The sequence below is a fragment of the Cygnus olor genome, chromosome 1 (assembly GCF_009769625.2).
Source record: "Cygnus olor isolate bCygOlo1 chromosome 1, bCygOlo1.pri.v2, whole genome shotgun sequence".
Classification (NCBI taxonomy): Eukaryota; Metazoa; Chordata; class Aves; order Anseriformes; family Anatidae; genus Cygnus; species Cygnus olor.
The window spans coordinates 97,098,121-97,122,213 of NC_049169.1; the positions used below are offsets into that span (position 1 = coordinate 97,098,121).

The 24,093-nt window shown below is 42.6% G+C and overlaps 2 long non-coding RNA genes across 3 annotated transcripts; one reads left to right on the top strand and one right to left on the bottom strand.

The window, feature by feature from the left end:
• Positions 1-1,860: 1,860 nt before the first annotated feature.
• LOC121078955 lies at positions 1,861-16,521 on the bottom strand. The gene is made up of 3 exons (XR_005824817.1): positions 16,262-16,521; positions 11,051-11,239; positions 1,861-2,181 (listed from the first exon to the last, which is right to left on the bottom strand). It is a non-coding gene; the product is annotated as an uncharacterized LOC121078955 (long non-coding RNA).
• On the top strand, positions 6,253-11,052 carry LOC121078909. Of its 2 annotated transcripts, none has more exons than XR_005824795.1 (3): positions 6,253-6,445; positions 10,141-10,277; positions 10,985-11,052. It is a non-coding gene; the product is annotated as an uncharacterized LOC121078909 (long non-coding RNA). The 2 variants fall into 2 exon arrangements; XR_005824808.1 differs by lacking the exon at positions 6,253-6,445 and adding an exon at positions 8,766-9,029.
• Positions 16,522-24,093: the final 7,572 nt, after the last annotated feature.

The following is a 24,093-nucleotide window of genomic DNA, read 5'->3' on the forward strand; positions in this document are numbered from 1 at the left end:
CAATTCCACAGCCTCATCATCATTTCAAAGAACACCTAGCCCAGACAGTCCCAAGTATGCTGCACTACTAATTGCAAGATTTGACTGCAAAGAAACACCTTCAACTAAGGTTGGTTAAGGTCTTCCGGTTCTTGTCGGGTAGACAGGAAGCCAAAAGAGTTGCTGTACCAATGTAGCGTTCACTTCAGACTGATAGCAAAAAGACATTTACTTAGAAAACAACCACAATCCTTCCTCACCGTTCCTGCTAATAAAAAATGCTGTACATGCTACAAGATCCTGCACGCACTGGTACAAGGTGAACTTACTTTAAACTGGTCAGAGGCTGTGTGCTATCATAAGAGGAACGGACCATCCCAGGATCTCTATGACAGCTTTCTTGTTCAATGTAGACACATTTAATTAAACTGGAAACCAAAAGAGAGGCCTGACTTCATAGGCAGGATAACAGCAAAGACTTCAAAGCAAAGGCATTATGTTCTCCATTGTGCAAGATACAAGGGGAGGAAAAAACATTCTTTCACTCTATCAAACATAATAAAAGGCTGAGTTAAGAAGCACAGAAAAAAATGTCTGGTTAATTTAAGGTGAAATCGGAAAAGAAAAAATACAAGGGCCTGCCTGGCTCTCAGGGCATCATCATTCTTGCTGATTTTAGATGGTACACTGGATACTCAACATCTCTGAAAATGAAACCCCAAAATTGCATGGGGCTCTATTTTTTCATCTTACCACATTAGAAGTACCATATTTAACCCCAAACCTGTCATTTAGATGCCATTTTTGCAAGGTGTTAGAGAATTACACCATGGGTGCATCATGTGTTGCATACATTGACATGGGGATACCTTTTAAGCAGCAAATGCAAATGTATTTAGAGACAAATTTATCCACCACTCTTGTTGCTTTTTTATTATTATTCTCTTCTTTCTTTAATCTGTGTGCCAAAAAGACAGCAACATTAATAAAGAGAGCTCTTACCACTTCCTCTTCTGAGGTAAGCCATTGGAGAGTCAGGGCTAAGGCAAGATCACATCGAGACCATGTAGCCTTCTGTTTGGATGTGGGGCAGTCTGGTACAGGTAGATGAACACAGATGTGTGAATGTGGGGATCTGACAAGACGTTTGAACAGGCAGAAGTTCTTTTCATCCACAACTTTCTCCAAAGACTCAACTCAGTCCAGCTGGTGGGGTCTAAATATGACACACAACAGCTATATATCTTCCTGTCCACCCTCCTGTCTGTGGGTACAGGTGTCATATCACAATGGAGGTGAATATGAACATGAAAAAAGATTCTGCTCAAAGATGAAGATGGTTTCTTGGGGAATTATTAGTTACTCTAACCACAAAGAGTTGTTGGTACGCCACCTCTCCTATGCTGGATTTCTGAGGAACCCAGACAAATCCCATTTTATATGGAAGGAGTTCTCTCAACTGATGGAAAAGGGAAAAAAAAAAAGACACACATACCAGTGCTCACTTCTTTCCAATATCCACCTCCAAACCAATACCACAGCCTGTCCTTTCACTTTTTTGTTTTTCCCCTGAATTGTCAAACGGCCTTTCAATTACATTGTGTTTGACTCCTAATAACAATAGCCATGTTTTGAGTAGAATTTAAGAAAAGTGGAAGACTTAAAGAAAAAAGAAGGAAAGAGGCAAAGAGATTGTGACAAGATATGATTGATGCTGTGTGCGCTTTATCTTTCACAGCTTATATAATATATATATGAGAAATAGTTAGTTTGATAGTTAAAGAAACTAAATCCCTGTCGAGGATAAAATACACCAGGGACACAGAACAATTCTTCATCTGGTTTGGCTATCACTCACTTCCCAGCCTAACCAGCTGTCTCCCAAGAGAATTCATAACAGATCAGAGGCAATGATCCTTTCTCCTCAGGCCCCCCACTGCCTCTTACCTCTTTCCCCATCTCCCTCCCTTCCTGTCACTGACATCTTTCAGGGGCCTTCCTGCCTGTGCCCTGCCTGGGGCTGTGTAAAAGGAGTGTGTGAAGGCAACAAACCTCTGGAGAGAGCAGGCAGCATAGCATGCGAGGAGCAGGCATAAAGGAGAAGAGACTGGTCCATGCAGAGAGCCTGAGGCGCTGCATCGTCCTTGTACCCCACTCAGCCCCGGGGAGCAGTGGGAGGAATGGGGGAGGCAGAAGCAGTCTCTGTGGAGACACGAAGAGAAAAGCCAGGGATTCAAAGCAAAGATGAGGCTGGAGCAGTGTGACTGAGATCTCTGAATGAACATTTTCCACCCAGCACTCCCCCTTCCCCCAAACACTATTTTCTCTCTCCTTCTCAGTACCTTACCTCTCCCCCACTGCAGGAAGGGAGGCTTCTGTCAGGAGAACAATGGGCCAGAAGGATCCCAAAGGGTTTGGGATCCTCTGCTTCCAGGACAGCAGCTGTCCCAAAGCCTCTTGTACAAGCAAATATTGAAAACGAAAATAATAAAATTCATTGTTACAGGTAGGCCTGTACATGTTGTATCTGATACATCATTTCTTTAGTTTTGTAGAACATTTCCAGATGTGAATCGTCTGAGCAGATATCTCCAGTGAATGTTGTATTTGGTTTTTGTCTTATTTTTTCCCCTTAAATTTTATCTGCCAGGGTGCAGCTACTGCTTGAGAGAAATACAAGAGAAAGCTGATACCCCTGCAACCTCTAGAAAAGCACTTGGGGTCCCAAATGGGGAGCAAGAACATGAAATTTGGGCTTCATGCCAAAAATGTGTCATTGATACGGCCAAGAAAAATGTGCATGAACTTGCATGACAGAAGCTTATGAAATACTAATCCACACATTACACGTGGACAGTTGAGTTAGATGTAATGGCAATGTAATTTGGAGGTTTCACCTTCAAAGAGACAACTCCATGTAGGTATCACTGTTCACCTTGGACTCCTGAGACATGCAGGTCTGGTTTCCTTAGTGAAGAGACACCTGTATGCTGAATAATTAGCTGCCAGATTTAGGTAGCAGCAAGAGTGGCAAGGGCTAATAATAGATGAGAAGCAACAAATCAGTAGGTGGCAAAAGGCACAGATTAGTTCTAGGAGCCCTAGCTGGGAAAGGGCAAGAAAAGACACAAGAAAAGGTTCTGAGACCTAGAGTGGGAAAACAAACTCAGCTTGGATGTAGAGTGTTAAAGAGATAGGAAGACATTTGTTAACGAATTGCTCAATGCTACAATGTCAAACACTCAGAAGTTTGTAATTGCCACTCTTTAACTAAGAAAATGCTTGTTTGACCTCAAGTATGCACATGAATTATAAGCCATAGGCAACTGTCAAACCATGCACCAGGCAGGGTTGGTAGAGGACAGTGTCAGAAAGGCACAGGTTTCCTGAAGCAGGGGCAGATCCTCCAGTTAAAAACAAAACAAAAAGCTAATCCTAGGGGCCAAGATGAGATGCATTGAGAATGAGACCAATAGCCAGAATGCTAGGCTACCTACCCCACTGAAACACATCCTCCTTCTTGTCTGCCTGTATTTCCCTCCCTCTCTCCCCGTGCTATGGAGACTCGGCTACACCAGTGAGGAAGTGCTGGTATTTCACTCCTCTGAAAACTGTTCCCTTTTCCATGAGAGTGCTGGAGCAGACAGCAGTTACCACAACAGATATTTCAATGGGGGGTCTGCAGGTTACAAATGAGTGAGGAAGGGTGCCATTCAGTGAAAGAGAGGACCACCACCTAAGGGATGGAGAAAAAGGGATGTCACGCTTCACCTTGCTCCACTGCCTCCACCAAGGGATGAATTCACCCAGAAACAGATCCCTGCCCCACAGAGAGATCAGGAGTGTCAACGGTGGAAATTTAGTGAGGGTAGAGACAGACAGAAACTCTAGCCTGACCTGCACATCCCACTGACATCATATATTAGGAGTTATCAGTATTTTTGGGAAGGTATCAGAACAATGAAAAGGTCTAGTGGCAGTACCCATTGCTAGCAAAAAGGCCCCCTTCATCTGTGGACTTTTTTTTGTTGTTTTCTACATAGCAAAAGATAGCACTATATGCACTCAAGGAGATAGTTTTAATCTGTTTGAATGCGCTGAGATAGAAAAGAAATAATTAACTGGGGAAACATGGGAAGAAGAGACTGCCCAATTCCCCACAGCAGCTTCTCAAAGGCACAGAGCTGGTGGAAGTGGTCCAGGAGAACACTGTCCTGGGAGTGAGCTGGTTCTCTACCATCCTTTTCACTACCTGGATCAAGCAGAAGCTTCTGTTTTACCTCACTGCAGCAACCCAGAGCCTCCCTTCCAATACCCAGCAATGTCTGGTATCCCTTCCAAAGGCCTGCCAGGGAAGGTTGGATCAAACAACTCCAGTTGGCTGCATGATGCTCAAGAACATAGAAAAACCCACCCACTCTTCCCAAAATCTCTAGGCTGCTGTGAGAGTAGCATTAAAGAACTGCAGCCTGGAGTTCAAATTTACACACACACAGCAACAGTGTAGGCAAGGTTTACAAGCCAGGCCAATTTTTTCCGGAATCTCCTTGCACCAGCAGTTCATTTTTACCCCTCTTGGCACAGAGCTGTGAGGACCATTTATTGCTAATGGTAACTGAAGGCTCCATGTGCAAGTCAGGCCCTTCATATGAATGGAATTACTTCATAATTGCAAGTCTAAGGACAGGCAAGAAAGGGAAAACAAGAAAATCGCAAGACCACAGAATTGCAACTGTCTTTGACAAGAAATACAACTCAAAATGCATTCAAAGCACTACCTGTCTATCAAGGCCTAATAAAACAAGCAGGAAATGGGAGGTCTGCTAACAATTCAGCATTTGTATCCATCAACAGAAAAGCAGGGCCATAGCCTTAGCAAATCATCTCTGCAGCTGGTCACCTGAGTTTCAGGCATCCACAGGTGAAATCTATAATGCAGCCTTAACAGCATCATCTCTAAGGGGAGGGTTTCCATTAGCTCTTTGCAGGAAATGTAGCAAACAGTTTCACTGAAAGGCACCTCTTAAACACATTTACATAAGTAAGCTTTCATTTACAAAAAGCAGCATCAGTCAGTCCACTGGGGTTTTCCCACCACCTCCTAAACTTAACAGCATATGATCTAAGAGCAACCAAGTAAGCACCTTTTTCCCTAATTGCTCCTCTAAAGTGTCTTTATGTGCAGGGTGGTTGTACAAGGTGGGGTTTCCCCTTCCCAGGTTCAGGGAACTGGAGGCTGGCCTATGGGCCAGCTCTCCTAAGGAGGTTTATTACACCAGCTCTCACTACATTATTTATTACTTGTTTGCTCAGCTCTTTTAATTGCTTTCTTACTAGCATTATACTCCCTGCAGTCTTCTCAGTGAGGTACATGCTTCTTCACCTCCTGTCCTGTAGTGCTGAGCTCTGCCCTCTGGATGTCTGCTGTTTGCTCTCCCTCCTGGAGGCATCATTTTGGGGCAGAAATGAGCAGATCCAGATGCCACAGGAGAAGGGCACACTACATGGCAGCATATCTGCCAGCTGACTTGCTCTTTTAGGGTGCTCAACTTTGCAGGTCCCACCGTTTCACCCTCCCCCGGCTAGCCTCATGAGCAGCAGCATCTCCTTTCTGCACTGAACAGGTCCAAAGATAGGCAAGAATTAGTATGTAGTAGTCGTTATTTAAGACCCCACGTTCTATGAGCCATCAGTATCTAGCACTTGGCTTATCACTAAATGTCAGCTCTTAAAAAATGCAATTATAAGGAAAAGCAATTTTAAGTCATTATCATAGGCTTTCTAAAGTGCATTTGTTTTTTTCCAACCCCCATCCTTCTTCTCTCAAGGTCTATGCAACTGAATTCATTGGGACAGCCTGGCTTAATAGACAGGAAGAAATAACGCCTGTACAATGCTCTGCCTTCTCCCCACGCCTCAAAGTGATTGCTCCCATGCACATTTTTCTTCAGTGAAATGCGCAGGCAGCGTTGAGGGGGGTGCAAATCTTTTGCCAGCATTCTTTTGGGCTGACCAGGCTCCATTGTGCCTCAGCAGCAGGGCTGTTCCTAAACCATGCTGCTGAAAAGTGCATACCACACTGTAATGCAGTCGCTATATATAGTCTGTAAAGAGCTTTTGGAAACCATGAGGAAAACAGCTATTTGATGTACAATAAATTATTAATTGTTATTAGTTACTATCTTGACAGGTTTCTGTTGCTCAGCTATCCACCACCCCCAATTTGCGGAGGAAGAGTGGCCTTTCTCCCCTACCTATTTTTGCTTCTCCCCTTTTCCCTGGTTCACTTTGGGACTGGCTATCTCTGCACCTTATGGATAGATGACTGACCGGATGTCTTTTGTCCCCGCAGCCTCCCCCAAAGTAATGGGAACAGCAGTAGTGTAGCCTCTCTGAGGTCTCAACACCAACAGGAACCCCTACTGTCTGGATTTTGACTTTGCTTCTGCAACAGGATTTCACACAGGTACCCCCATGTGCTGACCCCAATACCTCATGTCTGACAACAGCACAGCAGTCCAGGACGTCCACTGACAGCACTTCATCTCCTCCTGTGTTTATTATGTGAAAAACATACATTTTTACAGTGTTTGTTAGAGCTCACGTGTCTCGTGTTTCAGGTAGCCTGTGCACATGCTGACTTTGTCCTGTATGGGAGAGCTTGGTATAGGGAACACGGGTATGGCAGAGGTGAGCAGAAGCTAGGAGACATCACAGCACCTGCTAGGACCAAGCAGAGTGCAGCTCAAGGCCGTACTCTGAGTAACAGAACTCTGGCAGCCTCTAGCCTGCTTGTGATGTTACAGCTCTAACATCTACCTCACGACGAAATTCTCTGAGAAAGTTAAAGTGAGGAGAATACGGACCTTTACTCAGCACTACCTAATAGGCACGTGCCCCACAAAACACAAACCACTTTTCAGGGCAGGGGTGAAGCCACGGAGGTGAAAGCTGATGCCATGTGGTTGTGGAATGACTGCGACCACAACTCTGAGCTGAGCCACTCTGTGCATGGCCTCACAGGACAGCTCAATGAGTCACAAAGCGAAAACAGTAGGGAGGACTCACCTGTCCTTATCCTCAGATCAACCAGCAAAGCCTCCAAAACCTCTATACAAAACCAGAAGAAACACTTTCTCCACAAGTAGGGGAAAATTATTCACTTCATTTTAAAAGGAAAACCCAAAAATGTCACACAAGAAGCAAAATACAGGGCAAGTCTCTGTAAGTGATGGGCTTGGAGTCACTAGCTTTCCAGGCAGAGATTTTACAGACAGCAGAATCACACAGGTTACCCTCAGCATGTACAGCAGCTCCATCTAGCACGTGCCCCAGATCAGTGCATCTATTTGCTTGTCTCATCAGATGAAACAGCTACACCATTCAATTTACAGGCAAGCAGGAAGCCTCCTGCCTTCACCGTACTATGAAAAATAAACCCTGTTGCCAGCCATGAGTGCAGCTGAACTACTGTGAATATGATTTACCTGCCAGGGCTGATGAAGACAAACTGGCTTTGGCGTCACTTCAGAAAACCTGCCTGGGTGAGCCTGGGGGGATGCTAGGCAGGGATAAGCACCTATCCCAGTCCATTCTCTGACATGCAACTAGGCCCATGGCAACTGCACCCACAAATCTCCTGAAGAATGCAAAGGAGATGTATGTGCACATGACAGTATGAAACATTTCATCTCAGCTGTTGGATATACAGCACTTAACGCAGGTAGGGCTCAGGAGAGCATTTACAGACAGATAACCTGATTTGGTCATCCCAAGACAAGAACAAATAAGTGGAATTACCTTCACCTAGCACTGGAATCATGAGGATTAATTGCAAGTTAAGGGACATTCCTTATTGTACAGAAAGGGATGGGAAGCAAACAGCAAAGGGAGATGTCTAGCATTCTTGGGTCCCTGTTCCAGAAAAATTACATACTTTATATACTATAAAAACTATATACTTATATACTTCATATACTAAAAACTCTATACTTTCTACTTTACTATATACTGAATACTTTCATATTATTCTAGAGAAAAAATACCCTGTCCCTACAGCGTGTGCATGTGTGCACTCCCTGCTTCTGCAAAGAGTGCACCAGAGTGTAAAAACAAATTCAGAAGTAGAAATAAAATAGATTTTTTTTTTTTTAAGTAGCAAACTTAAAACATTGTGAAAGGTTAGAATGATTTAGAACACCCAGCCTGAGCGGCCACGCTTGGCTGTTCTCAGAGTACGTGTGAGGTGACTCTGCACACAGGGCTCTTACAGTGGCCAGAAAAACTGCATTGCTTGCAACCTCCTTCATTTCCCTGCTATCTTTATGAGAGGCTTGTGAGAAAGTTACCTGCTTGCTATATGGGGCACAGCACAGATCACTTCATGCTTCTCTGTCACATTAAAGGCAAGTGCTATATGGGCAGAAGAGCTGCTCTCCTATCTCCTGTAAGGGGGAGATACGTCAGCTGTGCTGCCTACTCTTCTTGCTTAATCTTCTGAAGATAGTTTGTGACCAGACTAATGCCTCATAAATTTGTCAGTGCCCTTCTACAGGGCTGTACATATGCAACTACTTATAATGCAACACTACAGTAACCTCCATAGGCTTCACCATTTCAATTATATAATTACTGCCAAACTGTAGGCATGCTCCCTGTTGGACCAACACCGTGGTATTGCTAATAGCAAAATTAATTGGTTACCACCCTTTTGTCATCTTTGTGAAGTAGCTATCAAAAAGGTGACATCATAGTGTCAACACTACTGATTGATTGGCATTGTGAAAAGTAGTGCCTGGGATACGGTTTGCTCTAGCAAGAGATAAACAAAATTGCAGAGGATCATCTTCAACACCATCCTGCACACTGAGATCAGAGAGATAGGAAGACTGCACTTAGCCACTCTAATTTGAAAGTTGCCACAGAGGAAGTGAGCAAAGATCAGACAGACTCTAGCCATCCAGGAACTAGATTATCCACCTCCTCTAAAAAGAAGCTTTGTTATCCTTCTGCATCATTTACCAACCTTGGAGAAAACGGGGGTGAGAAACGTAAGTGGTAACAGAAACACGAGGTGTAGTGGTAGTGTTATCATGAATAGAGCAACAAATTAGTATTGTCATGACAGAAATTGAGATACAACTAATAGTGTCCAGATCTCTCATTGGTTTGGTAGCCAAAAAAATCCACATAAGGTTGAAAGAAATCAGATATCACGTGCACAAGCGGAGCAAAGCAGCAGTGTCACTGTTGCATGATATGGGTACAAGTTGCCACTAAATTATGTCTTCAAAAGAAAATAAAGCCTTTCCTTAAAAAAAACAAAAATACAAACAAACAAAAAAACAACAAAAAGCACAGAATCATTGTGAAGGTCATTTAGGTGATATAAACAAATGACAGCATCTTGACTGTGTACAGTAAGGAAGTTCACTGAGGTATCACTGAGCTCAGGCTTGGCAGTTTCAAGAGAGACAAAGATCAACTACGGAAAGCAGGACTCGCCTTGGCTCTCCCTTCTGGAGGAATGCCTAACATATATTCTTTGGTTACCACAACAAAGAAACCACTCAAGAATATTTTGATATTGTTATTTAAGTTGACAGTTATGAATGACCATCAAAAGCAGTCTACTCAGGCACAACCAGAAAACTCCAGCTGAAGCTATCAGTCAGTGATTTTAGTGGTATGATGTTCAGTCACTTCTATTGCAGCTGAGAAAACGAGGAAGGGAACAAACAACTCAAATATAACTGAGAATATTTGTTTTTGGAGAAATTCCACCTTTTCAGACTCTTCACTGAAGATGAGGTGATAGTGAGCTGCAAGGGGGGAAACAAACAAGAGGTGCATGAAAAGGATTTCCAGGAACAGTATTTAATACTTTACTATGGTATTTTTACAATCAGCACCATTTGCTAAAATTGTTGAAGAAAATCTTCCACAACACCCTTTTGGTCCTTAATTCCAATTGTTATCAGGAATATTGAAGACTGTTTCATGCCAATGCTGCTCACCTATCTACACAAGAATGACAGCGGAAACATTTTACTGTCCCCTTTTTCACACTGTGCAGATGCAAATACTTTGTAATTTGGAGGTCAGATGATTACCAAAACATGCAATCACTTAACCAAAGCCTACTCTTGCCTGTCAATCTAGGCATCCTCTATAGAGGTGGAGTAATCTGAAGTGTAAGAAGAGAGTAAAGGAGAAGGACAACTCATCTACTATGAGAGCAGATTACCCCCCACCCACACCAACAGGTCCAAGATTTGGCCACACCTCTCATTTGTAAGGTAAGTCCTGGGGGAGAAGGGAAGCTGAAATTCATAAATAGCATGAACAGATTCTAATACTTCATAATACTCAATCCTCCCTTATAACCTCTGAAAAAGTGATAAGCAAGATCTTCTGTACACTGTAGGTAACAGAGAGAACCTACACAGGTGGTGAGTCAGAATGCTCAAGGCAGAACAGTGAATTCCCATTCACATTTCAATTTTTAATTATGTCTAAGTTTCTCAATAAACATCTTTTTCTTCCTGAAATTCAGCATGACTAGATCACTTGTCAGAGGAAAATGCTTCTGTAGGAAAATTATATGTCATTTAGAAAACATTTGTATAAGTCTCGTAAAAGTAACAAAAGTATTTTTCTAGTTTCTTTAAAATCTTCAAATGTTTCTCACAGAACAGAAAGAACCAAGCCACCTATGTCTGTAAACTCCACGTTTGTTTCATGTTTTCTCTCAAGGAAGATCTATGCAAGATTAATTCCTGGAAGGACAGCAAAGCCCTTTCTACATTTAGAAAATTGATGTAATTACATTGATGGCAACTTCAATGTAGACAGTGCTTCACTTAACTTTGGAAATCATGGAAGCTCTCCAACAGGTTTACAGACTCGCTGGAAGTCATGTGGAGTACATAACCTCAGAAATCTTGAGTCCTTATACTAATTAGTAAAACAGGAACATTAACTTGTTTTTTCTTGTGCTTGTCAGACAGTATTCCAGGACTACAGATGGAAATGAAGAATTTGCTACTCCAATCTTGGGCAAACAGCTTACCTGTTGTTACATCTTTTCTTCAGTCCTGTGTTCTGAGCCCAGAGGGAAGGCAAAAAGGAAGGATGAATTGAGAGAATTGATGGTGGCTTCTCAAAGTATCCCATCAATGTCAGATTCAAACCTCCTGATGTCATTAGAAGTGGAGCAGTTTGTCGTCATTTTTCTCCTGTTTTTATTACCCTTGCGATCCTGCAAAATAAAGTGAAATTACAAGTCTGGGGGCTCTTCCCTCTTTTTTGTTGCTTGTCATCCTACTTGACTCTTCTGCTTCACTGCTGAGGAACTGTCACCTTGTATAGCATCCACAGGTTCTCTGGCAATCCAAGCCAAAAAAAGTGAAAAAAATTATCCAAGAAGTAGATAAAAAGTGGTAAGCTAATAGGAAAAAAAAAGGAAGAAACAAGGTTGGGATAGTTGCAGTTGTTTGTGTGCTCTGGAAATATCAGTAATGATGAAGAGGCAAAAAATTGCTTTGAAGACCTCTATGATCCTTTCCCTATTCTCTGTCACCCTGGAAATGACCTGTGTACATTGGAGTTCCTTTCTCTCTCTCCCCCCTGCCCCATTCTTCTCTTTCTTCTTCCCAGGACTTAAAAGATGTGGTAACCTTTGTGCTTTTTATTGTGCAGCCAGGAAATAAAATTCCACTCAGTTAAGCCACATTGTAAACAGAAATGGAGCCGTCAGCTCAGGTAGATTTAGAGTGCAGAAACTCAAATTCCAAGCCAGACAACCTCTAAACAGTGCCATGATTTGAAGAACTGCTTTACTGTCCTTTACCTGCCCTGGCAGGTACTACAAAGTAGTAACATGCAGCTATTATAACTAATAAGAAAACAAGAACCCAGATTCCATTTCTTCCACTATCATGTTTAGAGGGAATACTTGATTCCTCAGCTCAGAGGAATGGTCAAAGGTCTACTTCTGACTACAGTTTCACTGGAACATCTTGAGTGCGGAGCAGAGACAAGAGGTCAATCACATCAGATCCTCACCACCACACATTAAGGCAGTTTTTGTTTTGAACAGAAAATTGGAAACCACATCTCTGATGATTTTGGGAAGGTTGAGTTGTACAGGGACTTCTAGGCTAATCAAGAAATTGCTCTTGAATTTGTGGCTCTAGCACAACTAAAAGCATTTTAAAATTATAGACATGCTGGTTATAGGGAGGACCACAATTAAGTTGAAGTTCTAAGCCTATGTGGTAAGGAATCAGGGTGAATATTAGGAAAAAAAGGACTAGGGTTCACTGGAGAAGAGCTTTCAGTTCATTGTTTGGCAAACAGAGGAGCAGATCTTGTATTTCGACTAAAAAGTATGACCAATTTCAGGTGATCAGTTGATTTACCAGAAGATCCAGAAAGGTAAGTCCCCTGCCACCTGAGGTCTGCTATCCCATGACCCTTCAATGTGAGGAGAATATTTCCAACATCTTCAAAATGCTTTGACGTGGTTCTGAGAACCTGGAACTCCTCTCACTGGATCTTCAAGAAGACATTTACTGGATCTCCTGTGTAGAGACAGGGCTTCCCCTTGCATACTATACCTCTACTCTAGAGATAGTTATGCTGCCTGGCTTGAGTGATATCCATCATTTGAACATTCCCAGCTTAGAGGAGGTTTCTGTTTTGCAGATTCAGTGCTGGTACAGTGAGAGAAGTACTATTCCTGGGCAGTTTCAGCCAGGCCATAAATCTTTTGTCACAGATCAAGTCAAACTGGTATTAAATCTCAAAATCTGTAAAACACAATGCCAGATTAAGCCCTTGGAAAAGGGAGTACAATTCCAGTGACTGCCAACACCTGTTTGCATGAGATTTTATCTCTTTCTTACTCACTATCCCCAATACCAGTACCCTGTCTGCTTTAATTGTCCCTGAATTAAATGTTGCTCTAAGAAAGAGGGCATCAGACCAGAGATGGCCAGGAAATGCTATCCACAAATTATTCTCATATTGCCAAAAATTTTTCACTCCACACTGTGTATAATACAGCTGGAGTCAAGACAGGCTCAGGACAAAGCCATTTTGTCTGCATAACTATTCTTCCTTTAGTGCTTTCTGCCAACACCTCTGTGGTCATATTCTGTCTGCCTAGCTTGTCTTAGATCATCCATGGGGTATTATGAGAGCAGCCCCCCATCAACACACCAGAAAGAATTCAGCACTCCCAGCCTCTTCAGCACCCCTGGAAGTGTGGATGGTTCCTGTCCTCCATTTCCCTCTATGGATCCAATTTCGTGAGCACATGTGCCACAAAGCAACAAACGATCCACATCACCACACTCAAGCCACATCTCCAATTGTTATACTCATGTACGCTGTCTACTAAAACCTCTTTGGACCACAAAGGGCATCTAGATGTGGTCAGTGGAGTGCTGGCAGAGTGAAGCCAAGCAGATGCTCTCAGCAAGCATTACGGCTTTTACATATACTGTGGAGTTCCCCACTTCTAGAGCTGCAAGAGCCAGACAGGCCAGACACCTTAGTATAAATCCCCCACTAGGCATACATGAGCCTGCTTAGCTTCTGAGTCAGTCAGCAATGAGTCATTGCCCACTGGGGGAGAAAAAACAAGACCTGTCAAAGTTATTTTTCAAAAACAAGAAAGAATGATTCAGGCATAACAAATAGGTAGGCATTTGGCTAGACGGGGGAGGTCCTTGTTCCTGCATTTCCCATCTCCCACATCCCAGGTGAGCACTCCAGCAGGCCTACACAACCAACTTTTCTCCTCACTCAATGATTATGGGGACAGCTAATACAAAGTAGAATAGATCCCTCAGGCAACACTAAGAAAGAGCTTCAAGTAGCAAAAAAAACTGAGAAAAGCCATAGTTGTTGGGAACAGAGGAAGACAGGGGCTTTTATGTATCTTCCAGTTTACTTGGTAAAACCCTTGGCCACCATGCTATTTGGTGCTCAGGTCCTGCTGGCCTCTTTCATCACATATTCCCAGCTGAGACCAAAAACTCTTTCCAACCACAAGTAATACTAAAACCAATCAGTTCATTCCAGTATATATAAGAAAAATCTGACAAGACTGTCAGGAATTTCCCCATTGAGCTTCTGTGAAAGATGCTTCAAGAAATATCATTAGTACAAATATAAACACCAGGCATCCAGGCTACAGGTCAGCAAGAGTTAGATATAAAAGAGTCTGACCTTGTTTTTCAGTCTCCATATGCCATACTCATTTGCTGTGGAAGCATTCAAACAAGCCAACAGTTCCTTTTCATTTAATCTTTTTTGCCAAATCATAAATCTTTCAGACAGCTCAACTGGAATTATTCATACACAAATGATCAGTTACTGGAATGTGTCCCCCCCCCCCCCCCGCCGTTTCTCTCCTTCAGATTCATTGGGTATTAGACACCCCCTCATAGTGCCCATAAGATGCAGCCTGTCCTTTTTGATGGTATAGGAAGGCAAAATCTACTTTTTAGCCTCAGAGAGGGCATAAAGGTTTTGGTATGCACAAAGGAAAAAAATGTTTACTATTCTATGGAATCATGTAGAAGTAATATTTTTTCCCCCCCTTTTAAAGCAAGTTACTTTGGAAATCAATTATGGTATGGACATCTGAGTGTCAAAAATTGCTGGGCTGATGGGAGGGTCAACATTATCAAAAAAAACTCTGGGACTTGGTAATCAACAGAAGCATGAGAGGCAAAACATCTAGAGCATGGTCCAGGTAGCAGGGCAAGAATTTAATATTTTCATCTGTTGATATATGTGGATCGAATTTTTAATAAAAAACTTTGTAACACCTTCACTACTAAAACAAAACAAGACGTATGCAGCTGAGAAGCCAGAACTTTTAGAAAGTTTAAAAGGAAACAAGCTTTCTTGATCTTGAAAATCATTTGACCAGGAAAGTTTCTTCCTGCTCAGTGTCTTTCATAGCAACTCTCAGAATATCAAAGACAGACTACCAGTTATCATTTGACTAAGGTCATTATTAAAGTTTGATTATTAAACCAGAGGACAGATTAAGGCCAGTTGAGTTTACAGCTAACAGGGTTTGTAACAAACACGACTGCTGTAATCATAGGCAGCCCTGACACCCAACCATGTATGGGTGAAACAGACACCTGCATTCCTGAAGTCATGAGGAAACATAGCAGGAAAGCATTCCAAAAAACACAACCCTTTTCCTGGCTCTAGCTAGTCCCTATAGATATTTATCCAACTTCTTTTGTGAAGAAACCTTCAAAAGCTGAAATTCTATGCCCTTCGTAGGCAATCTATTCTAGTACTTAGTTATTCCTATGGCTAGAAAGTTTTTCCTAATGTTTAGTCTACATCTTCTTGCTGCAATTTAAGCCCATTACTTCCCATTGTATCCTCAGTGGACATGGGTAGCGTTCTATTATCTCCTCAGATGCAGAAGGTCTAACAGCAAATTCAGCTTCCCTCACTGCCAGGCCTGGGCCTTAATTACAAGATGATTTCAACTCTCACAGCTCATGTTTGTATATACACTATGCATATTTATGGCACATACCAAAGATGACTGCTTTCAATGGATTGCTGTGAGGATTTTGTTGTGGTAGAGAAAACAAATTGCCATTGCTGGCATTAAAGCACAAGAAGCATTTTTCACGCACCCTCATAAATACGTATTCCATACACATATATTTACTTTTCCCCTTAAAAGCTATATTGTGTACATTGCCTGACAGATCTGAGGGCAACCTAGTGCTACCACAAGTGTGCTCAGTCCATATCTGCATGCAAGCACCTAAGCATGCACACACACAAAGGCATATGAATGCTTATAGATCTGTGGCGCAGACTCACAGATGGTATAAATCAGTGTCGTCCCTACTCAGCCTAACTCCTGTTCAAGTCAGCCATAAGGTATGAACAGACACGTATGCAGCTCCCCATGTCTACACAGCCATATGGTCAGCATACCCATGCGGATGTGCATTGCACACCTTCCTGGCCTGACGGATGCTGCAGTACAGCTGCCAGCCTGGCCACCCAAAGCACGAGCTTCGATACCATCGAGTTCCCATCAACAGAAGACTCTGGCTCAGGCACGAGAGGAAAGACTGAGCAGCACCATATAGTGCAGCAGAACCCTGTTGAACCAATTAGGGTTAACACATTTCTGGTTAATGAGAGGTGCCGGTCATGATTGTAAATTAATATTTTCCAGTGGCTACCCATGCACTCAAGTGTCAGTATTGATCAAACTTACCTCTGCCCAGTTAATGCTGATGGATTCAACAGCAACATACGCCTGCTCATCTGTTACCCAATTAAGATAAGCCCTCGACTCATCCGAATAGCTGTATTTATTGTCATCAGGAATATTGATATATCTCTGTGCTAACTGCAAGCCAACATACACGCAAGCTCACGCAAAGGATGTGATGTTACTCTGGGAATTGTCCTGGGCTCAAGACACATTGAGAAAGCACTTTGTCAGCCTTCATGCTATTTTGTCCAGAGAGGCAATATTTTCTATGGGGAAAGCAAAAGAAAGGATACTCCTTTCTCTAGTCTTCCTAGGCTAGATTTTTTTCCCCCTGCAGAGAATAAGTGCAGAAAGCTCCACAAATAAACTGCTTGGCTCTTAAAAGACTAAAGCAAATGAAAGCCTACTGTTGCATAGGGAGTCCAGCATGCGAGAAATGCTGGGCATGTAAGGAAAATGCCTATGGGAAGAACCAAATAAGGATTAATGAGCATCTCTTTATATGGTTTTCCACATTGCTAGCCTGACTCTGAATCAGAAGCTGCTGGGTAGCTAATGGGCCTTGGGTAAGGGACATGACAGCAGCTGTCTGTATAAAGCAAACAAAAAAAAGATTGTAACAAAATTTAACATTTTCCTTGCAGTCCTGAAGGGAAGTCAGAGGAGTCCTGAAATGCCCACACAATTTAGTGAGCAGCTGTCCCTTCCTGGAAAGGCACAGACCCCTGCCCATACCAAATGGGGTATTAAGTATAGGCAGAGATCAGGACTCCATTTCCTCAGGAAAAGGTCGTTCTCAACTAAAACAGAAGTGAGAGCTCAGAGGAGGCCAGTTCATCTCCACAGCCAGAATGTAGCACTGCCAATCCCAGCCAGAGCACCCATCCTGTGCAGCGGAGACTGCATGCTGTGGTATATAAAGCTGAACTGGAAAAGAGCTGTGGATGCAATGCTTAACACTTAACAAGTTATAAAGCAGTTAACACAGGCCTCTGTGCATCTTCATTAAGAATCCCTTTTCCCTGCCATCTGAGCACAAACGAGACACCACCATCTGACTTGTGCAGAGGCTGCATTTGGTCCCAGGGAGTTAGCTGGGACCTCAAGTCATCAGTGAAAACCTGTCTGGTGTTTTTCACAGATTGTAGCCTCAATCATTCTTCCAATTTGACAGATGCCCCCAAGACATCTTGTAGGCCTGAAAGCATCCTATTAGACCACAGTTAATGGCAGCTCACACTGAGCGACCAAAGTTTGAACGGGATTTTGCAAATGGACCCTTTTAGCCCACCAGAGGTAGAACTCAAGCCTGCTGCCACACAGCAATTGCAGAGCTGTTGCTGCTGCTGCTTCTGTCCAATCTGTCCTTTAGATAAGTGAAGGACACCTATCTCCAGGGCTCTCCACTTAGTACTTTTCTCCATTCACTAAATTAAGAAGTGAGCAATTGACAGTACACCTTATTAAATGACTCCCCCCTTAATCCCCCTACCACCATGGCCATGTTTTAACAGCCACAGACACTTTGCTGGTGTCTTTTTAATTTGATTTAACTAAAAAAATAACACACAAAGCCATTTGGCCTTGTGCCACTCAACGTACTGCTACAGAGTAGGCATGAGTTATGGGGCAATATTTCACACCCTGTTGTGTCTTATTACTTAACTAATAACAATATTTACCCAGGGTTTTCCCCGAGCAACTCAGACAGGTTTAAAAGAAATCTTGATTAAAGAATGACAGCCAAAGTATTGGATGTTAAGTATAAATAAGAGTAATGTGAAGAGTGTGGAAGAGTTTACTGTTGCATCCTGGTAGTTTGCAGTAAATCAGAGTAATATGAAAGTTTCTTCTTCAGCTGGCCTCCCCAGTTGCCAGCTCTCCTGGCAGAGCATGTAGAGTAGAGAGCTTCCAATCTTCTCACTTGCACTGACAAGTGCAACTGTTGTAGGCTGCAGCTGCAACATGCAGCAGTAGCCTTTGCCTGCCTGCCAGAGACCAAACCTTCTGCCCTAAGCCCTTAACCACTAGAGCTAAAAGAATAATTAGCCACCCCTCACCTTTTCTGAGGCTAATCACTGAGAATTATCTTGTGGCAAACTAGTTAGTGCATCACAACCTTCATTTTCCACCAACTCCCTGCCACTCATTGGTTTGTAGTTAGAAATGTGTTTGTGTGATACAAAGCAACATCTCTCAATGTATTATCTCTGGAACTCACTGCTGAGGCAGACAAAGCCAAGGACTATGCAAATTACAGAGGGAGTGAATGTCACAAGTAAAAGCACCTCTGTTCAGGTTAGAGAAGATAATGACATTCTCTTTCACCAGTTAAGCAGCATCTGCCTCTTCAGTAGATTATTCCATGTTCCTGCACTTTGCAATTTCTGCTGAAATAGTCTGTGTTGCCCTCTGTTCAAGGCAGGATACAGAGCTATCAAAGTCCTTGTCTCACTTCCTTTGGTAATTCTCCAGCTGACTCAGGGACTTAAGTTACACATCCATTCAGCTAAGAAAAGCACTGCAGATTCCTTCCAACTCAACCGTACTCAGAAAACTATTCTAATCCTGTAAGTAAAAGCTCTTGTCAAAAGCACCTAAATACATTCAAATTTATGTTTAAGTTGCTATTTTTCTGACTGCCTCAGATTACTTGCCCACTGGAAGTAGGGGAAAAAACACCATCTTTCTCTGCAGCTTCTTGTTTTCCCATGGAGTCCTCCCTTCCACAAGCTTATCAGCCTCTGATATGACCCCTCCTCTAAGAGTGGCTAAAACCACAGCCCTAGCAGGGATGTACGCAAGCCAGGGCTGAGCACTCTAAGTGATGTAATCTCTGTAGAATTGCTTTAGTTAATGGATGGGCAAAATCCTGCAGTTGTTACTCAGGCAAAACATCATTCCAGGATGCTGAAAATTTTGAACAAATCAAGTGTTTAGAATTTGGTCCAATGGTAGTAATTTTGGGGCAGGCACCTTAAGAAGTGTGAACCTCCACTGATGAGGTGCTGCGACACAAGATGCTCTCATGATCCCATCCCACATCATCTCTGCAACAGTCTGTCACTGGCTACACTCCTTAGCCAGCAACTACAACAGGCGGTGGCTGAGAAGTGAAGCAACATTTACCTCTTCCTTCGAGGCTCTGCAGAGCTTCTCTCTTCATCCTTCAGTATGTCAGCGTTCTCCCACCTTGCTCCCCACATTGGAAAGCGTAGGTTTGAAATACTTGTTCCTTTCCAATAAAGGTTCTCCTGCAGCTTTACAGGTCCCTATGGGTAAATATCTGGGCACTATTTACCATTGCAACATCTGTCTGATTTTTGTACTCGAGCTAGATCTACTAGGGAAGGTGACAGCAGTATGAGGGCAAGGAGACACTGAGATCCTCTCTTCCCTCCTCACCAGCAGGGAAAGGAGCTCTATGAGCCAAGCAAAGTGTTGTGTGGAGGTGGTACTGATGAGTAACTACGGCAGCAGGGAATAAGACTCCAAATCTTATTGAGGATACTAGTCCCAGCCAAGGGAACTTTTTTTTTTAATACTGACATCAACTGCATTTGCAGCAAGTTTTACCCCATCTTACCACTTACTCCCCCTCCAGCCCCACTCACCTTCCCATACATACTCCCAGCTGTACTCAGCCCAACTTTCCTTTCCCCAGCTCTGTACTCCTTCAGGTCCTACCCAGCCTCTCCCCAGCCCTGTTTTCCCTACAGAAGCACCTGTAAGCCTCACTAGCCTCCACTTCCTACAGCTCTGTCAGTTCTGGTTGGAAATGGAGACCCCAGTGATTCAAAGCAGGCTTGTTATTAGCTCTGCCAGCTGTTTCATCACCCTGCCTCCAAGCATGCCAACCAGAAAGGCCTTTGTTCTCCAGGACACCCTTCCCAGCTGATTCTGACTAGGTGGCTTATCACACAGAAGCAGCAGCTTTCACCCTGGCAACTTATTTCTACACCCCAATCCTTCTGTGCTAGGAAAAAAGAGCCTTTACCCTCCTCTTCTGGACCCCTAGTATTTGTCTTTCATTTCTTTCCTAAAGGGTGGAGTGAATTGTACCATCTCTTTTGGCTCAACTGCTTCTGCCAGGCATTTTGTATCACCCTACAGCAGACAGAGCTTGGAAGGAAAGAAGAAATGGCCTTGGGATAAGAAATCACATCCTTGTGAGTTACCTTACAGCCAGGGGGCTAAAAAACCCTTCCAAAAAAAAAGGATATGTGGCAGACAGTACAGCTCTCTATTAAGAAAAATAGGGATTCTGCTTTAAATGCAAAAATTCAGGATGATAGAAGCTCCCTGTCCCCCATCACCACTGTACATACCCTTAATACCTTGGGTCTATTATGCGTAAGTAGTTTAAATGGGTTCATCAGAGATAAAACATCCAGACTTCAGCCCACAAACAACACCAACTGCTAGTATTTGAAGTTAATAGGATAAATATCACAGAACATGGGAGGCAGGAAAAAAAACAATGCCCCAAACTACAATTCCCATCAGCCCTTGTAGCACCTCAAGCCACCACTATGAAAATTGTGATTATTGCAACCTTTTAATCCAACACAAAACAGATATCTAAACCAGAGGAAGGTCATTTCCATTTTGTCTTAGCCTGAGGAATTAGCACTTGAGGATGGCTAGCAAGGACTATATATCACATTCATCTCATTTTCCAGTGGCACAACCTTAATTTTGAAAGCACTTGCCTTCCATTCACCAATGATCTTATACTTCTCCTGTTGACAGTCACCTGTCCAGACTTCTCACTTTCTCTCTGCTGCTGGATTTCTTCTTCCAAATTCACTCTTCCAGTGTAGGTCAACATCAACATCATATGATATGACTGGGAGAAGAAAGCTAAACACTCAGAAATGGAAGAACCTTTAGGTGATAGACCTAGAGAGGAAAGCCAGATCCTTAATACCAGGGGGATCAAGTGGCAGAACGCATCTCTCCTCTGGATGTACAGCACGAGCTGCATTTGGAAACACCTGCGGAGGCAGTGGAGACCCCTGAAGCCCACAGGACTGAGGATGGAAGGGAATGATGGGTGTTTCAAATTCAGTGACAAGCTCTATGTAGAGAAACATGACTCCGTTAATAACACTCTTCTACAGCCTCCTACTTTTCCCCACCCATTCACTTAGCCTCCTATTTCTTCATGTGAAATACATTTCAGCATCATGTCACCTCTCAACCACTTACGTAAATTCTACATCCTTCCTTCCCAGCACCCTAACTCACCTCTGACTCTACTTGTCCAGCTTTACACACCTTGGCAGGAACACTAGTGTACCTGTGCTTGCTTCCATGCAACAAGCCCCATTTTCTTACCGTCTGTCCTTCCTAACCTTTTGCAGTCAGAGATGCTGCAGACTATTTCATAAAAACTACCTCCCTTGTGCCGAGGCACAATACCTGCCAGATATGACATCTTTGTGCTGTGTTACTGCTCTATCCCCAGTACAAAAGTCTTTAAAGCCGAGGCCATAACTGTAGTGCCATTTCTGTTTTAAGACATGTTATTGGGAGTCCTGCAAGTACAGGCCTCCAGTTCCAGTAAAGACAATGTCCATCCTTGCACACAAATTAAATAGACTTCTAGTGAGAAAAATACTGACTTCAGATTCAGGAAGTGGTGTTGTGCTAGAAATGTCACTCTAGGGAAGAGCACATTTCTGTGTGCAGTCTCACTGTAATAGAAGACTCACCTCTGAGAGCAACACAGTCAACAAGTTCTGCAAGAAAATGGAAAACATTCCAGTTTTATAGCTTTGCATACTATTCCTGAGAAGCTACATACAGTGTATAAGACAAACTCATATGTCAAGACCAGAAAGAAAGATTATGATTTTGCCTGATTTCCTAGCACACATCATTGAACTTCAATTAAAATTTTCTGTATTAAGCAAAGCGCCCATATTTAGGCTGGAATCTCTCTTCAAGACAGCAGCCCAGTCTGGAACTGAACATCTGATATATGGGAAAGCTACTATGTCTCTAGTTATTTCATTCTGAAGGAAAATCATCTTCATTAAAAATGCTTTACCTTTTTCCTCATCACCTTTCTTTTGTGTACAGCTTGCAACTACAGGGTCTTGTCATTGCTTTCTCTGCTAGAACTGCTGAAATCTTAAGTAGGTAAGCAAGGCCTATGGTTATGATACTTAATCTTCTCTAAACAGATTGAGTTTCCTAAGTCTTTCATTCTGCGGCAGATTTCCAAATTTTGCATCATTCCAGTGGGCTCTTATCTGAACCCTTTCCAATTTGTCAACAGGCCTTTGATACATTTTGTAATAGTTACCATCGCAAGATAAACCATCATTTTAAAACTTTCTAGGCTTTTATGTGCTTCATTTGTCACCTCTAGCATTACACATAACTGCATACCATATGTGTTAAAAAAAATCACACACAGGAGACTCAAAGGTCAGAAATTAAACTAGAAAATATACACAGCAGAAACCAATCAAAGCCTCTTTCTCTTTTCTTCCAGCTCTGCATGACAGATGCTACAGGGGTTTGAAGTACCTTCCCCAGTGACTTACCCAGTTCAAAAAGAATGGTCTGACTGATTCTACTATCATTTCTTTGGAAAACCATACCCTGCAAGGTTTGATGGAAAATCTTACCCCCTAGATTTTCCACATGGTTAATTTCATCTTATTTCTTTTACACCCTTAATCTGTTATGTGAATCTTCTACATCCCTACACAATACAAATTTCATCTTATTATTCCTACTTCCCTAAGCCAATCTAACAACACTTTGTTACTCCTACATCCCCATGGCAAGCCCACTTGTCTCACGCCCAACCCTTTAAATGCCTGTAAAGAATCTTAAAACCTTAGGTGGACTGGTCAGCTTACACTTGCTTAGTTTTGGTTTCCATACATCACTGCCAATGAAAACTTGCAGTTAATTATTTGCATTTCTTATCTCTAGGACTAATTTTGAATTGAGCTATCCCTGATTTGTCTAAACTGAGGTATTATTACTGCCATGGATGGCCCCCATCTTGCCCATCCAGGACTTGCTCCCTCTTCTTATAAAGCTCACGATTTCATATGATTACCATTTCCATTAAACATTTGATTGTTATGCACATGCAGGTATGGTTAAATTCCACCCAATCCAGAAACACTCACCTCCAGAGTAAATGTAGCAAGCAGAAGTGTACACAACCAAAGCTCTCAGTGAGGAGTGGTGAGTGTTAGCTAAGCATGTGATAGGACAAATGACTTCTTCAGCAACAGGAAAAAAGTTTGTTCCTCAGCATAGTTTTGGACATGTTTAGGATTTGTTTTTAATCTAGGACACAACCAACAAGTCTTAGACTCTCATCTGTACTTCAGGCAGCAAGCTTGTATAAAGATCAAGACCAATCCTGTTAGTACTGTAGATGGGACATTAGACTTACCCAAATTTTGGGCACATCCAAGACCCTTGCCTAACCTGCAGATAACTAAGATTGCCAAATCCTCTCTCTGCTACAAGAATAAACATGGCTATTAATGTGTCTGTTATTTTGGTGCTGTCCACATTGCAGACAATCTCATCTGCTTTCAGGCAACAGGAAAACCAGAAAGCATGTACCAGCTTTGCACCCATTTGTCTGAAACCTTAACCCACCAAAGCTGGGTTTTAACTCACTCTGAGGGTTAAAATGGTCTGTTTCCAAGATCCCATTCAAACTGGTTACTTGGTTTGAGCTGCCACTAATTGTGGCTTAATTACAGAATCACAGGATATGAGATTGGAAGAGATCTCCTGAGATCAGCAGAGTAAGATATTTTCAATACCACAGGTTTTCTTGTGTGCAT